At 35.9% G+C, this 16,337-nt stretch overlaps 1 pseudogene; it reads right to left on the reverse strand.

Moving 5' to 3' along the window:
- Nucleotides 1-8,471: 8,471 nt before the first annotated feature.
- Nucleotides 8,472-16,337, reverse strand: part of LOC113059105 (tripartite motif-containing protein 46-like) — a 433,352-nt pseudogene continuing 425,486 nt past the window's right edge.

Raw genomic sequence — 16,337 nt, forward strand, 5'->3', positions numbered from 1 at the left:
TTTGAGATTTTTGTCTCTATACAGGGTTAAGATTGGGGAGTGTTTGTGTGTGTACTCATGTACTTATGAGAGATAGGGGGAGTGTATTAAATACTTTTAGATTAGATTAGATTTAAATATTTAGATTTTTAAATACATACTTTTCTTTTGAACTTTCAATATATCAAAGAATCCAAAAAATGTATCTCAGTTTCTTCTGAAATATTAAATATTTACAGCTGTTTTCAACATAGATTATTATAAGTTTCTTGAGTTTCTTATAAGCATCTGACCCCATGTTTTTGAATGACTTCAGCCTCATGTTGAATCTCATGTCAGCTAGTCCACCTAAAGTCTTGTGAAGTGAAAACCAGTGTTTATAATGCATACAAATCAATAATCAATAGTAGCACTTCTTCCAGTGAAAAAAAAATGTCCATCACCTGTTGTCCCATCACATCAAAATACATCAGCATATTTGTTTAGAACTCTTTTCACTCATAAATACTTGCACCATTCATGAACAGACTGAAACGTGTTTTTCTCATGTAAATGAAAGACAAAGGAGAAGTCCATAATTAGCAAGAAAAGAAAATACAATGATTTGGTCAGAGACCGTTGTCATTTCCTCATATGAAAAATGGCACCCACATCATGACCAAGCTCACCAAGCTCATCAAACTAGGAAATGATTTAGTGTAATTACAGTGTAAACCGTCTCTGTTACTCAAAAGACAGATAAATAAACAGACAGGGTCTGGACGGTCAAGAGTGATGGATGACCATGTGGAGACAGAAAGACTAGACAACACACACAATACAGTCACACAATGTGTTGTGTCCAGTGCTTCATCCTTTGTCGAGCAAGACGGGGGCACTTGTGTGAAGGCTTCCCGGCCAAATGTGTGTATTATGAATCACGACTGCTTGATCTCAGACACATTGCTCTTTTCTCATCATTAACAGCGCAGTAGCTGTGGTGTGTATATTAGTGTAAGTTTAATCAGTGCAACAATGGGAGTCCACTGCAAAACAGGATACCACTGTTTCCTGCAGCAGAGATACACATACAACTGGGACACACACAAATATACACACCACCTTTGGACTGTCTAGGTTGCTAACTAGTATACATACTCTCAGTGACATTAGTGAATCCCTTGATCGATAACTAGTTTTGGTCAATACTGGAATTGTCATCGAAATAATCTATTTATACTTGATTTAACCCTTAAAAAAGATTTGTATTGGTGTAACCAAATGTAGTCATTTTGATAAAGTCATATTACATTATATATATATATATATATATATATATATATATATATATATATATATATATATATATATATATATATATATATATATATCAATTGATTATGGTTGTCAGAATTAAGAAGAATTGAAGAGTTCAGATGCAAAAGCCTCTAAGTGCCATCTGAAATTTTCATCTAAAATTAGCATTTTTATCAAGCTCCTATGCTTAGGTTGAGTCATTTTACTTTAATGGCAATGTGCAGGTCCTTTTCCAGGCTATTAAAGTAAAAATAACTGAACATAAATATAGGAGCCTGATAAAAATCCAAATTTTAGTTGAAAATTGCAGATGCAGATGCATGCAAAATTGCATCTGAACTCTTCAAATTGCATCTTATATCCGTTGCTTTGGATAAAAGTGTATGCTAAATGAATAAATGTAAATGTAGATGTCAAATTCCCTCTGTCACCCAACTAGTTTTCTGAAATTTATATTTATGTACTTTACATAAAAACATGCAGAGACAAAAACGTTTCTAAATTTACAATGTCAATAACTGTGGAAATGCATCATCACAGTTTATGAAAAGGGCATCTTATTACGCCCATCTTGTAAAAAATAAAATAGAATTTTGAAAAAATTGCTAAAAAATGCATAGTGTCAGAATAATGTGTTTGCAGAAGCTACTGGTTTTGTTTGATCATTTTGATTTATAAAACATAAATTTTTAAAGTATGGCTTAAGATCTCATTGTCGTTACTTTATCTCAGTGATAATCAAAATAATTGTTATAAATGTGCAGAAGGAGCACTTTAAACTTGTTTGGAGAAAAACCTCTGAAAAAACTGTAGTGTGTGGTTGCTGCATCAGCATACTTACACATGTGTGTGTGTGTGTGTGTGTGTGTGCATTGTCAGCTCATATGTTTCAGCTTTCAGCAAGTAAAACACACCTGTGAGAGCTCCAGCTGTTGTTTTGAAGAGTCCGGACAAGGGAAGCAGAGACAAAGGAAGAGGAATGTGCCACTCTCTCCTTTTTTCCTTCAGCCCTTCTCATCTCCTGTAACGTGTTTATTCTGTTTACTTTCATCTCATTCAGGTCTCCTAATTACCTCTCAGGTCTCCTCATGCTTGTTTGCATCCATCTGCTTCTGTCCTTACACCAGAACTGTACATGTTAACAAAGACTCCAAAAGCACAAGTTGTGCCAACATGTTTTTAATAGATAGACACCATTCTTCAAATCTAGAGAGAAAAGTAATAAACGTGAGACAGAGAGCAGAAGACACAGGCACAGACAGGCAACACCCCTCCGGCACCTGCTGACCTCTGTCATAGATTTCAGGGGGTTAAACGTCTGCTAGTAAAACAGGTTTGGACAAAGGTCACAGACTATAATGGTGACCTTGTTTTTCTCCTGTCCAACCGTCTCACCATTTTCTCTGTTTCATGTGCAGTTGCTTCAGGCAGGAATTCATGAGCAACACTATGCAGACTAAAAACATTCATGCTGTTTTTTCAAGTTTTAGCTACTTTAATTTTCTGTACTGTATTATTTGGACTATACTGGAAGTCAATGGTGAGCTTCAACTGTTTGGCTACAGTTTTCAAATTCAAAATATCTTTTTTTGTGTTCAACAGAAGAAAGAATAGAAGAAGGAATAAGTTGATGATGCATAAATTATGACAGGATTTTCATTTTTGGTGATCTATTCATTTTAAGAATTTAATTGTGTTTTTGATCTGCACTGCACTCACTTTAGAAGTCCACTTATAATAGTTTTCTATAGAATAGGTGCTTGTCGTGTTTCTCAGTGTTTTTTCACCGTTTTGAGACTTGAACCGTGGTCTCACAGAATCCTCATGCTCACTGTGATCCACTTTTGTAGATACACTAATAGTGTACTGTAGTTTGTTGAGATGAGCAAAAATTAATAACGAAACTTATTATTGAGCTTTACCAATGGACACAATTTAACCCATTTTTTTTATTTCCATTCTTTAATTTCATTTTCAACATTCTTTCATTTAATGTTTTAAAGTAAATTAAAAAAAAAAACATTGTGATGCCTTACAGTGTTTATTAAGCTACAGACCTGCTAAATAAGTGCTGGATAAATAGTATTTTTCTTCATAGGTCTACTTCCGTACACAAGTACAAGTTACTTCAATCAGTAGATGTGGCTACTTTATTGCGGAGGCCTCTGGATGGAATCAGAGACTCTCTGGACGAGATTGGCACACTCCACCATGTTCAGCCGTTTGTCGTGATCATCATCTACTTCATCCATCCACTGCTGAGTCACCATAGGGTTCAGGGTCTACAGAGAGAGACAGAGAATAATAATGGTCTCCATGTACCATTTTCAAACATACATGTATTTAAGAAATATATGTTATTATATAGGCCTATTTATATCTACATAAAATATAAATCCCATATACACTGTGTATATATATTTATATATATATATACACACACACAAACACACATGCGCGTATGCAAATATTTCTTAAATATATACATGTATGAGTATTTATATATACACAGTACTCACACATATAATGTAAGCAAACTTTTATTTTCAAAGATGAAAAATATAAAAATTCTGTCATTATTTACTCAAGTTGTTTTAAACATTTATGAATTTATTTCTCCTACTGAACACAAAGAAGATATTTTGAAGTATGTGTTTTGACCAAATAGTTGATGGTCCCCATTGACTTCCATGGTATTTTTTTTCTCATATGTACTATGGAAGTCAACTGGGAGCAACAACTGTATAAGTTACCGCATTCTTCAAAATGTTTGTATTTTGTGTTCAGCCACAAAAAAAGAAATTGATGCAGGCTTTGAACAACTTGAGGGTCAGTTAACAATGACAAAATGTACATTTTTGGGGTGAACTATCTCTTTAAGCAAACATGTATAGAGACCTGGATTGCCCGTCCAAACTCAATCAGCATCATTTCAAAGACCTTCGGCCCATCCAGGAGGAGGGTCCCGCCCTGAGTGTAGTGTGTGCAGATCTCCTGTCCTAAACGAGGAGGAGGTTGGGGGGTGTTCTCTATTATAGAAAAAGAAAGGAAATGAAAAGGTTTTACATCCATTTGAAAGTAAGATGGTATGATTAAATGACATGGCAAGCACTAAAATCTGAATTTTGAAAAAATCCTAATGCTGATCATTCTGATAAAGACTAGAAGGTCATAGGGCTGTATGAGCTACAATGAAGAGAAAACTGATTGAACACTCACGTTGAGAATTCACCACTGCAGCCAGCAGGCAAAGGCTCAACACTGCCACCAGATGGCCAAATTGTGCCATTGTTGCAGAGGTTTTGCAAAAACAAGACTGGGACTCCGATGTGGAGAGACTGCAAAGAAAAGCAGATTTTAATTTAGATGAGAGAGAATTATTAAGTACAAATAATAATAATTAATTGTCTCTATATGTGCATCTTAAATATCCCAAAAAAATGTGAAAATCTTTTTTAGTCCATGTGTGTAAGCTTTGAGATCAGTTGTACGCTTGTACAGGGGTCCGTTAAAGAGAGAGAGAGAGAGAGAGAGAGAGAGAGAATGTTTTTTTGTAAACAATATTTTATGTTTGTCAAGGTTAATGTATTAACTTAAGATATTACAATAAAAACATTTTTATTTATTTCATAATATGATTTATTCTACTAATCATGCCATTCATAATAATTTAAAATAATGTATTCTTTCCTTGTATAAGAATAGTTTCAGGACAGAATTTGTTGTGAAAAGCATTATTCAAAAAGCTGAATTTGTTCATCAGGTTTATACATTTAACAGGAATAAAAATAAAATATACATAAACTAATAAACAAATGTTTTCCAGATAAACACTGCAAAAACATTGCAAGATAAATCTGTTTTGGGGAACAAGTTTTTTTTTTTTTTTTTTGGTCATACTCAGTTGCTCATTCCAGTTATCTTTCCATCAATGTAATACAATCTTTTTGCAAAGAATGTGAACGTCTACGTTTTAAATGCTCAGTGAAGTGTATTACTTGAGCTGTCGATCTGGTTGTGCAAGCTTTTGTTAAATGTAAGACACCAACGATAATGACAAAGCTCATGTGGGTTTTCACATGTTGCAACAACTGTCACTTTCCGGTAAATATTGGTAAAGTTAAATATTTAAAAGGACAGTTCATACCCCCCCCCCCCCCCAACAAAAAAAAAAAAAAAAAAAAAAAACATCTTATCTTCATTGCTTCTAACCCATATGAATGTCTTCAGTAAAACAACAACAACAAAAAAACATTTTGGCAGTGTGACAGTTTTAGTCACCATTCACTTGCTTATGGAAAACGATGCAGTTAAAGTGACTGGTGACTGAAAGTGTCTTCTTCCTAACATCTTTTGTATTTTACAGGACATAGAAAGTCACACAGGTTTGAAACCACATGAGGGTGAGTCAATTATGACACCGTTTTTCATTTTAGGGAGGAATGGATATTTTTTAAGTCTTTCATCTATCAATATATTAATATTTTTCATTTACAAAAAAAATAATTTGTATTACTAATTAAATTCTAAACTAGTCTGGAATGATATTGTAGCCATTTGAATTTATAATTTATTTTTTAATAGATGACAAATTATTAGAAAGTGCCACTTCAGCATTAAGATACTGAAAATATCAATAAAGTTAATCAAAAGGCATATAAAAATAATATTGAAAAAATAATTAATTAAATATGCAATAATAGCAATAATGTTTATGACATGCTGTGAAAACAGAAAATAAGTACAGTGAAAAGAGACAGAGAGCAATGGTTTGCAGAGAAAACTAGATGAGTGCAGGTGCTTCTTACCTGTATCAAGTCTGAAGAGAAACTGTCTTCTGTTCTGAACAAGGGGAAGATAAAAGCTGGAAATGTACATATCACCACCCATTTTCACATGTGATGCAGAGAAAAGAGTCAGAGTGGGAGGAGAGTAACTAAGGAAAAGTTATGGAGGCGTGAGTTACTGGTTTGTTGATTTCTTCTTCCTCGTTCCTAATTGAACATCAGAAGATAATGCAAGTACTCTGTCATTGTTGTTGTTTTTTATCCACATTTGATGCCAGTTTTGCAAAGATAAAGTTGAAACCAGTTAACCCTATGTATTTTGTTTATTTAGTAGAGAAAGATAGAGAAATGCTTTTCCATTCAAATTACGACATCTGAACCTGTAGATTGTTTATTTGGGTCATACTTTCCCATCAAAAGGTTTATGTGTGGGTTTCATCCAATGATTCTGATGACATGTCTGATGAATTCAGTGCACTCACGATCATTCAAATATCTTTCATAATTCTGATCTGAAAGCTTAAAAAAATATCATCTGTGAAACATTCCCAGTCTAGTGATATTTATTGTACTCAAGTATGAAAAGTAACTTTTTTTAAATATTAAACCTAGTTATACTGAAAATAAAAGTACACGTGAAAGCAAAATGGAAATTGAGCAAAAAAAATAAAAAAAATAAAAAAGTATATATATATATTTAAAAAAAAAATCCACAGCAGCAAGATCATGTTCAGTTTAACACTTTCTTCCATTTTGTATTTTTTAGTAAGCAAGAGAGGCACTTCATTTGGTTCTTAGTCTTTTTCATTCCAACATAAGAAAACATCCTGGCACTTTATTCATATTTTACATTACTTGTGTAGTTAGCACTGTTGTTTGACAAGATAGAGACAAACAAACCTGAGTATCCCACCTAAACTCCAGTATGATCATGTTAAAGCCATGTTTAGACGGCAGGATGTGCAAATTTCATCTCATCCCGACTAACCTCATTTGGAAGTTCTGCCAGACATAGAGAGCAAAAGATTGTTTTTCAAAAGATAAAAGACAGAAATATCCAAAGGCAAAGCATTGAAATTGGCATAAAATGATGTAAATTGCTAACAAAAGCAGATGAGAGCAATTATTAAATACTCACTTTGTTCAGAGATGATCACAGCAGCCAGCAAGCACAGACTCAATACGACTATCCACTGTCCAAATTGATCCATTATCATAGATCTCTTGATCAGCAGATAATTATAAAAGATAATCTGGACAAATGAACCTGTAATGGACCAGTAAAGACTCAAAGAGAATAAATGAGAATACAGTTTATGTGGAGAACAGCAGAAAGATGAGTGAATCTTAGCTGAATCATGTCTGAAGAGAAACTGCAATGCACAAAAACAAAAAAGATGATGTGAGAAGATTTATTATGTTAAAATATTAAACCCAGGGAACCAGAAAGACAGAGAATTAGGAAGTTTTTTTTTTTTTGTCTGTTTGTTTTTTTGCAGTTAACTTCCTTGAGGCCAGTTCGCACAAACCGTGTTTTTGCATAGAGCTCCTTCATATGTGAGTGCAACAGTCAAACATGTTAAAAACACATGTAAAATACAACACAATGGAGAAGCAGAACAGTGGAATGCAAAAATATGTTTTGTGAAAACTTCTCCTTATTCAGGGGAAAAATCAAGGGGCATGAAAACAATACAAGCGAGAAACGTTGTTGCTTAATTCCACTTCTGTTGCTATGCTACAAAATATCCTCAACATGAATATAAATCCACACAACGAGACCTGAATCTGCAACAATGCGTCCAAATAGCAGAAAACATGGCCAAAACAGAGCTTTCAGCAACCGTCTTTATTGCAATAACATATCAAACACACACACACACACACACACACACACACACACACACACACACACACACACTCTCTCTCTCTCTCTAAATGCAACTGACATTCAGTATACAATTCAAAATTTCCTTTTAACAACACACACACACACACACACACTAATGACTGACAGTTGCACGGTCATAAGCAGCATCCAGTTCTGAAGTTAAACTTCACCCACTAATTTGTTCTCACTGTACCCAATCCACAAAAAAATAAAATAAAATAAAAATAACGCATGACCCTAACAGTCATGATTATGAAAAAAGGCTAAAAGTAGTATGAGGTGTATCAGACGGTTTTTGTTTTGGAGATTATTATTTTGGGCATTCAAATGGGAAAGTCGGTTGTGTAACATTAGAGCAGGCACCTGTAGAGATCTCACAAAAGCAGGTTCTTTTCATTACACGGTTGTTCTTTTAGTTTTGCTTGCTAAAGGCTTCCGTCAGCCCTGTTTTGGCCTAAACAAACCAAACAGACGAGGTCTCAATGCACAGGATGTGTACTGATGCCAATACAAATGTCTGACCAACAACAGCCATAAACTGTCTCCAGTGGATTTGAATAGCAATGCAATCACATTTCAAGGCAATTGCAACATTCCTGTAAAGAGCACAATATACTGTTAATGAATAAATTAAGGTGTTTACTATTAGCACACCCATAGTGAGCAGTGCACATGCTAACAATGCTGGAAATTAAGTTTGAAAATAGCGAGGAAACATTTTGATTTTACAAAATGAGTGTGTTATGAGTGAACCTGAATCATACACAATTGGAATCTTTGATTTTGTGGCCATAAAAACACACTTTTGCTCATTATTTAATAGTGATGTTGCTAGCATGCTACACGTTGTTAGCATCCATGACCGCTTTTTAAGGTCTATCTGAAATTAAACAAATCTTAATATAAAATACAATCAATCAATTAGCTACGAAAGAAGCAGGTAAACAAAGTCTATAGAAAATGATAAAAGAAGATTTGCTTAAAGGTGCTGATTTGACTAGGTTCAAAGCGTTCAGACGGTTTAGTGATCTGCGTCGGTGGCACGTGTTTGGATGGTCACTCTTCTAGGTGGGTTCTGCTCTGTACTGCGATTGGCTATTAGCTCTTGCAGCTGTAGTGCCCCTCCACCAATAAAACAGAACGCTGGGCAAACAGGGGCGGAGCAATCTACAGTCCCCTCCCACAGCACTCGCAAGGAGTGTGCATCGTAAAAAGTCAGCCGTCCTTTCTCAAAGTCCAGACACAGTCCGAGGCGAGGTGGTAAAGGGGCAGTGAGGGGGCCAGCAGAAGTGTTAGACGCCCCACACTTGGGCAGTAAGATCTTGCCCATGCCCATTGCGAGGAAACAGAATGGAGGACAGTCCTGAGCATCCTCTGCGACACTGTCATGACCGCTATCTGGATCGTACCTACAGAGACAAATAGAAGGAAAAAGACAGATTCCTCAACAATATTGCCTAAGTCATTGTGAGTTAGTCAGCTCTTAAACGCTTAATTTTCTCCTCACCGTGGACTTGCCATGTCTTGTGGAAGATGGAACCACTCCTGCAGTTTTGCTTCAACACCCACTCCCACCTACACACAGAGAAAACAACTCTTTTTAAAATTCACATTTTTTTTAGACACATACTTACATACTAATATATTAATACACTAAAAATGCAATTCATAAATATAACTTGAATATACTTCACAGGGAAAGGTATATGAAAGAAGAAGCTTCTTCTACAATTTAAACATCACTACAATTTAAAATTAATAGTAAACTTAATTTTAATATTTTACATGTAATTTATTTCTTTGATGCAAAGCTGAATTTCAGCATTCATCATTCTAATATGCTGATCTGGTGTATTTAATATTGTAAAAAAAAAAAATTGGTCTGTGACATTTCTTTCAGGATTCTTTGATAAATTGAAAGTTCAAAAGAACAGCATTTATTTGAATCTTTTGCAACATTATAAATGGCTTGACTGTCACTTCTGATCAATTTAATGCATCCTTGCTCAAATAAAAGTACTAATTTCTATGTTGACCTTAACCAGGTAGGACCCAGGCTCCACTGTGCATGCCCAGTAGTGTCGTCCCTGTGTGATGGAAACATCAGCCACCAGGAGGTCAGAGGTGAGGTCACATGAGGTAAGAGCCCGATCAGCAGCCTGCAACAGGGTCATCCCAGGAACACTCCGGGCATATGTCTGCCCTTTCCCCAGCGCCACCCGCTCAGCATGTAGACCCCAGCGTGAATCCAGGCAGAAGGACAACACTGAGATAGAGGTATGCAGGAGAAATGGAGTGGAGGAGAGGGTTGGAAAGGTCAGGTCATAGGGAGCAGGACACAAAATGAAAAGAGGATGAGGAAGTGAACATATAAAAAGGAACAGAGAGGGGGGATATGTATGCATAAGTGTAAAAGAGAAGAAATGGGATTCGAAGAAAGTAGGGGAAACAGAGAGGACAGCAGGAACATTGTACATATTCCAGGACTCTAGGATTCAGAGGAGATCAAGCAGCTGATATATTCCAGTTAAACAGGAATACAAGTCAAAGAAACAGCATAGATAACGGGAGCAAGGGAAGGTGGAGAACAACAGGAAACATAAGGAGAAATAATACAGAGAGGAGAGCAAAAAGAGACGTGTCAGAGAGTTGTGGATATGCATGGAGAAAAATACTACCACAACAGAATTAATTGTATGAGAGAAAATGAGAAAGAGAAATATGACATGCATGTAATAAAACAACAAGGTTCAGTTTGATAGAATTGTGATATGGATGGGTGAATGAATGGATCAATAAGTCCATGGCTAGATGAATAAATTCATATGGATGATTAGATGGATAGAACGAATTAATCAGTCAATCAGTAAATAACTATGATACAGATGAATCAATGAAAAGTGAACAGACAAACAAACAAACATTAACAAAAATGAGGATGAATGAATTAATAATTCCGTGGAAATGTATCAGTTGATGGGTAAATGGAGGATGGATAGATGATATCTTGAGTGCATGAAATAATGAATGAATCAATGAATCATTCAATGGATGGATAGACAAAAGCAAACGAACAAAGACAAAAATAAGCAGAGGAATGAATGGAAGAATAAATAAATAAATAAATAAATAGATGAATTTATAAATGGAAAACTTCAAAATTGAGGATGTAAATTGTAAGTCGAAGAAGTAGAACGAGTGGAAAATATGCAATAATTTTACATCTTCAGTAATGTGAGAAACTGAGGAGCTGGAGGAAAAGTCTTATTTTAAAGGGGTTCAGATCCAAGTGCTTATATTTGCGTGTGTGTGTCTTACCTGGTGCAGGAGGTGTGTGTAGATACACCTCCTCACTGTACTCTCCAAACCCTGCCTTATTACAGCCTCGAACTCTCAGGATATACACACTGTCCATCTCTAGCTTATCAATCACTGCACTGGTCCCGCCCACATCATCCAGACGCTGCCATGAACAGTGTGTGCCATTACTTCCTGAGCTTCCTTCAGACAAGACTCTGCCCATAATGCTCCAGCACCGCCCACTTTCCTCAGATACTCCACTGAGTAGTGCCAGGCAGGGGCAGAGTCTTGTGGGAGGCGCCAGCACAAATAGAGCTGGTCATACGCCAAGGTCTTTTGAGTGTCAATCACAGGAGCCAATGGGGCTGCAGAAGGAAAATAATGGGTTGGATTAAATGTGAATTGAATGCATTATTGTATTTGACATAGAAAAGCAAGTTTTTATGAAAACCTTGTATAAAAGTCCATGCTGCTAAGCGCCTTGAGTTCTCTGGAGACGTCCATCTGAAAGTGTCGGAACGAGGGATCAGCAGATAGAGAGAAATGGTGTAGATTTTCTATTGCTTTAACCAGTCTGAGGGAAAAAAAGAGATAAAAATCAAGTTACTTGAATATACAGAAGCTTTCTTTGCACTAAGTGATCCTGTGTAACATAATATTACCACATTTATTTTGTGTTCCTTTTGAAAATGTTTCTATGGAAACACACAATAGGCTATTGTGGGATTCATATTTCATAAATGACCAGATTTGAACAATCACAGTAACCCACAAACATACACTCTAACCTGTTGTGCGTGACTCTGGCAGCCTGCACAAAGCATGACTGGTCAGTTTCCTTAAGCAGCTCTTGAGTGTATGTGAGCAGGCCTGCATTCTCCAATAGACTTTGTTTTTCAGAGAGCTGTGCATTCAGAGCCCCTGCCCGCTGTGCACGAGCTCCCTCCAGCAGCATGGCTAAGACCCCTGACGCTCCACCAGCACACTTCGCAATTCACTCACGCACTGATTGGACTGCTCCTTGGCCACTGCGCTGTTCACCTGAACACAGAGGAACACCGATTAAACAGGATAGAAGGGAATATAGCGTAACTGTAACTTTCTTTAAATATTCTCTTTTTTTACTATGTATAGTAGGAGACCTCATTGTGGCTTTTTAAATGTCAAATATTTTAATAATTTAATTAAAAAGTTTACTTTAATTTATATTTTACAATTTATATATTTAAAATATTTGCATTAAATTAATTACATTTAATAATAATAAAAAAAATCTATAATACTTATCAAAAATGTAATTGAATGTAATTGCATTGAATTTAATTTTGGTAATCCCTTCTGTCTCTTTTTTTTCTTGACAACAATTGCATTTATTTAGATGCAGAACATCTTCACGACCACATCAAATGGGAGACTTTTCAGATGTGCACCCCCAATTTTGCACTAGTGAGACGAGCTTGGTGACGAGGGAGGTTCAGTATACAGAGAACTGCAGTCAGATTAGATGTTGTCAGGCCATATGTTAGCAAAAAACTAATTTTCCTGTTATCAGCCATTATACTGTGCTCGTAGCATGTGCTCTTCAATTGCACGCACAAATGTGGCAACGCATTGTAGCCTATTATTTAATATTAAAGCACAAAAGAAACTACAAGCATGCAATGTCGTTAGTTAAGTTTTGAAGTTTCTAAAAAGGCGATTAATGCTGCCTTAAAACTGTGCCTGCAAGTATTTGTTATATATGAGTCACATTTAAGAACATGTCTCTGAAATGTAGTGTCCTGGAGAAAAGCACCGTCTCCCTCATCTAACACATCCAATTCAACTGGTCAGTCAAAATAACCTAATATCCCAGCTGATGTGATGTCTGTTAATCAAAGAACAAAAGAAAAAAAAGAGGAAATCAATCACTTTTGTAGCATTTAAGGATTCAACTAGATTTATTTTAGAATTTAGTGTTTGATAACTTTGTTCAATTTCTATATATCTACTACTTGCAGAAGGGCAAAGGGCAAATATGAGGTAAATATGACACTTATTATAATGGTCATTTAAGTTCACTTAAATTAAAAGTTGTTATTTTTTATAAGCTAATAAATGTTTCAATTGAAAGCTCTAAATTATACTGTAGTGCTGAATGGCTATAGTCAGTGGTTAAATTTTTTTTTTGGGGGGGGGGGGGGGGGGGGGGTCATGTGATACTCACCTTCAGTCATAAAAAGTTGCCATTAAACAAATATTGAAAATATTCTGCATTTATGCATATAAAAGTATATTAAAAACTTTAATGTTAGGTGGGATGAATCACCAATTAATACTATAATTTTTTTTTATCAATTCATTTTTTTAGATCAATTGACAGATTTATTTATAATTCATATTTTTTATTTTAAAAATATTTAAATGAAATTATGTTAAATCATAATAATAATAATATATATATATATATATATATATATATATATATATACACACACACACACACTTTTTTTCACGATTTACATCCTTATATTTGAATTGCTAAAAGTTTACAGCACCTGAAAAAAAACCCCACTCACATACCCTGAGATGTCTCACAAACACTGAAATATAATTAAAACACCAGTGCTGTGTACCTCAGTCTGAGCGATGCCACTCTCTACTTGGGGTGATCTGGGCCTGTACAGAATCCTGATTGGCGAAGACATAGTTCATCTCCTTGGTGATCTTCTCCTGTGATTTCATAACATGGAGAACTGACATTAAACTTCACAGGTACACAAGTTTGAGAATCCAGACACAGTATTTATTAAAGGGAAAATCCCACAAATGTAATCCAAAACAAGTCATAACACGGACAATTCCAAACAATGACAGAGTTCAGGCTGAGGCCAACAGAGTAATCCAGATAAACAGGCAGAACATCAAGACACAGAGAACCAGGATAAAAGGCTTAGAAATGCAGTTGTGAATACATAAAGATTTAATGATGAGGGATTTATTAAGGGAAAATGTAACCCCAAAAACAAGCAAAGGTCATAACAGGGCAGTGCAAACAATGACAAGAGTTCAGGGCTGAGGCAAACTGAGTAATCCAGATAAACAGGCAGAAGTCAAGAACCAGGGAAACAAGACGGGAGAGAACCGGGATAAAAGGCTTACCCTTATTTACACTGCACATGTTATGGCTCTTGCAAAGTTTTGTTCCATCCTCCACATGGTGCCAACTCACACCAGGAGCATTTCAGAAGTTAAGCGTCGGGATTCACAAGACTAAGTGATTTGCCTGTCCATCGTTGTTTTTCCTTGATTTTTTGTGTTATAACATGAGTATGCTGGCTAAATGTGTATGTTTTGTGTGGTTTAATTCTGTCTATTGTTGTGTTTTTTGCTATGTCCTACTTTTTAAGATAATTTAATTAAAAATCCAGTTATGAATGACAAGGATAAAGGTTGCTGTGTATAGTCGTCTAAAAAACATTCTCAGTTATCGTGTATGTATAATTCACATACAATTTCTGGCCTCCTGGCAAAGATATATTGATGTGAAATTTCTTTTTTTTAATTTAACAGGATTTTTTTATTTTAATTTAGTATTTATTGTGTGGCTTGGATGTGGCGTCTGTCAAAAATAGGCTAGCTGCCTATCTTTAGTGAAGCCGTGAAGTTCTGAAACATGCTGTGGCATGGCTATTGTAAACTAGAGTGGCTGTGATAAGCTCCAGTTGCCACTTCAGAGCCATAACACCACAGAAATGTGACATGTAGAACATATCCGCGTTTGTGCATCACACACAGGGTTGCCAACTCTCACGCTTCTGGCGTGACACTCACGCTTTCAGCATCAATCTCACGCTGAAGTCCATGCGTGAGTGTCACGCCAGATGCGTGAGAGTTGGCAACCCTGGGTGTGAAACTTTGAGGAATCTTATCCAAGCTGTAGGCTAGTCAGTATTGGTCAGTCTGTCGTATCTGACATAAAGGATCTGCAAATGAAACTGTGACCACAAACACCATTAACTTAAGTGAATTTGGTGGCAATAATCAGCAATATTTTATACACAAATAACTTTATTTTTTGAATGTTTCAATATGTGTTGACACAAATTGCTTATTTGAGTTTTTAATTGGTACAACAACATGGCATTGAGTTGTTAGAAAAGAAATGCATAGCGACATTATTGCTTGATAACGTCAGGAACTGATGAATCGGCTTTTTGAACCGGTTCAATTAGCCGATCTGTCCGAAAAGAACCGGTTCACAGAAATAAATCGGACTTTGCGTCACTATTAGAAATTCAGTTATCAACACTGACACAAGACTTAGCAATGAAAGACAGTGAGGGCTTATACAGAGTAAGCTAACCATGCTAATGGGACACAGGTGCAATCAATGAGTGCTGATGAGTGCAGGCAAAGGAAGACTGAGTGACAGAGGTATGGGATGGGATTATCATGTCAACCTTTTGACGGCAAATAAAAGAGCTTCAACACTGCCATCATCTGTATGAACATACATAATTAACTGCACTTGAAGCTTTCACAACTGAAAAATGAATTACCAAAACTCTACATGGCATCATCATGAAGATGAACTGTATGTTTATATGTGAAATTCAGGAGGGGACGTCGGATGTATCACATGGGGACATAATGACGTGTCCATAGATAGTAATATAATTTCCTTTGAGTATGACTATAAATCAGATTAAGGTAATCAAAAAGCTCTGTTTACATGGTAGATTCTTAATCGGATTATTGTCGTAATCGTGTTAAAATCCTGCTCTTTACCCCTGATCATTCAGAGCTGTGCAGAGCTTAGAAAAAAAATAACCCAAATAAATATTTTCTTTTATTCAGGAAAGAAGGAATGTTTGGCATATTTATAATGTTTATGGTCTAAAGAGTAAAGAGTGCATAAGATTAATGTCAGGAATGGATACCTTTAGTGTTTGGTAAGCCAGCGCAATAGGCATGATCTTGGTGTCCACTGTGGGCTCGACGGAGTTTACAAAGCGGGCATAAAAAATTCTGACATGACCTGCAGTAAAATTGCAACCTCTCCTGCTCATGCTCCACACACACTAATACCTGCATGTGAGTAA

This window comes from Carassius auratus, chromosome 41 (genome assembly GCF_003368295.1).
Source record: "Carassius auratus strain Wakin chromosome 41, ASM336829v1, whole genome shotgun sequence".
Classification (NCBI taxonomy): domain Eukaryota; kingdom Metazoa; phylum Chordata; class Actinopteri; order Cypriniformes; family Cyprinidae; genus Carassius; species Carassius auratus.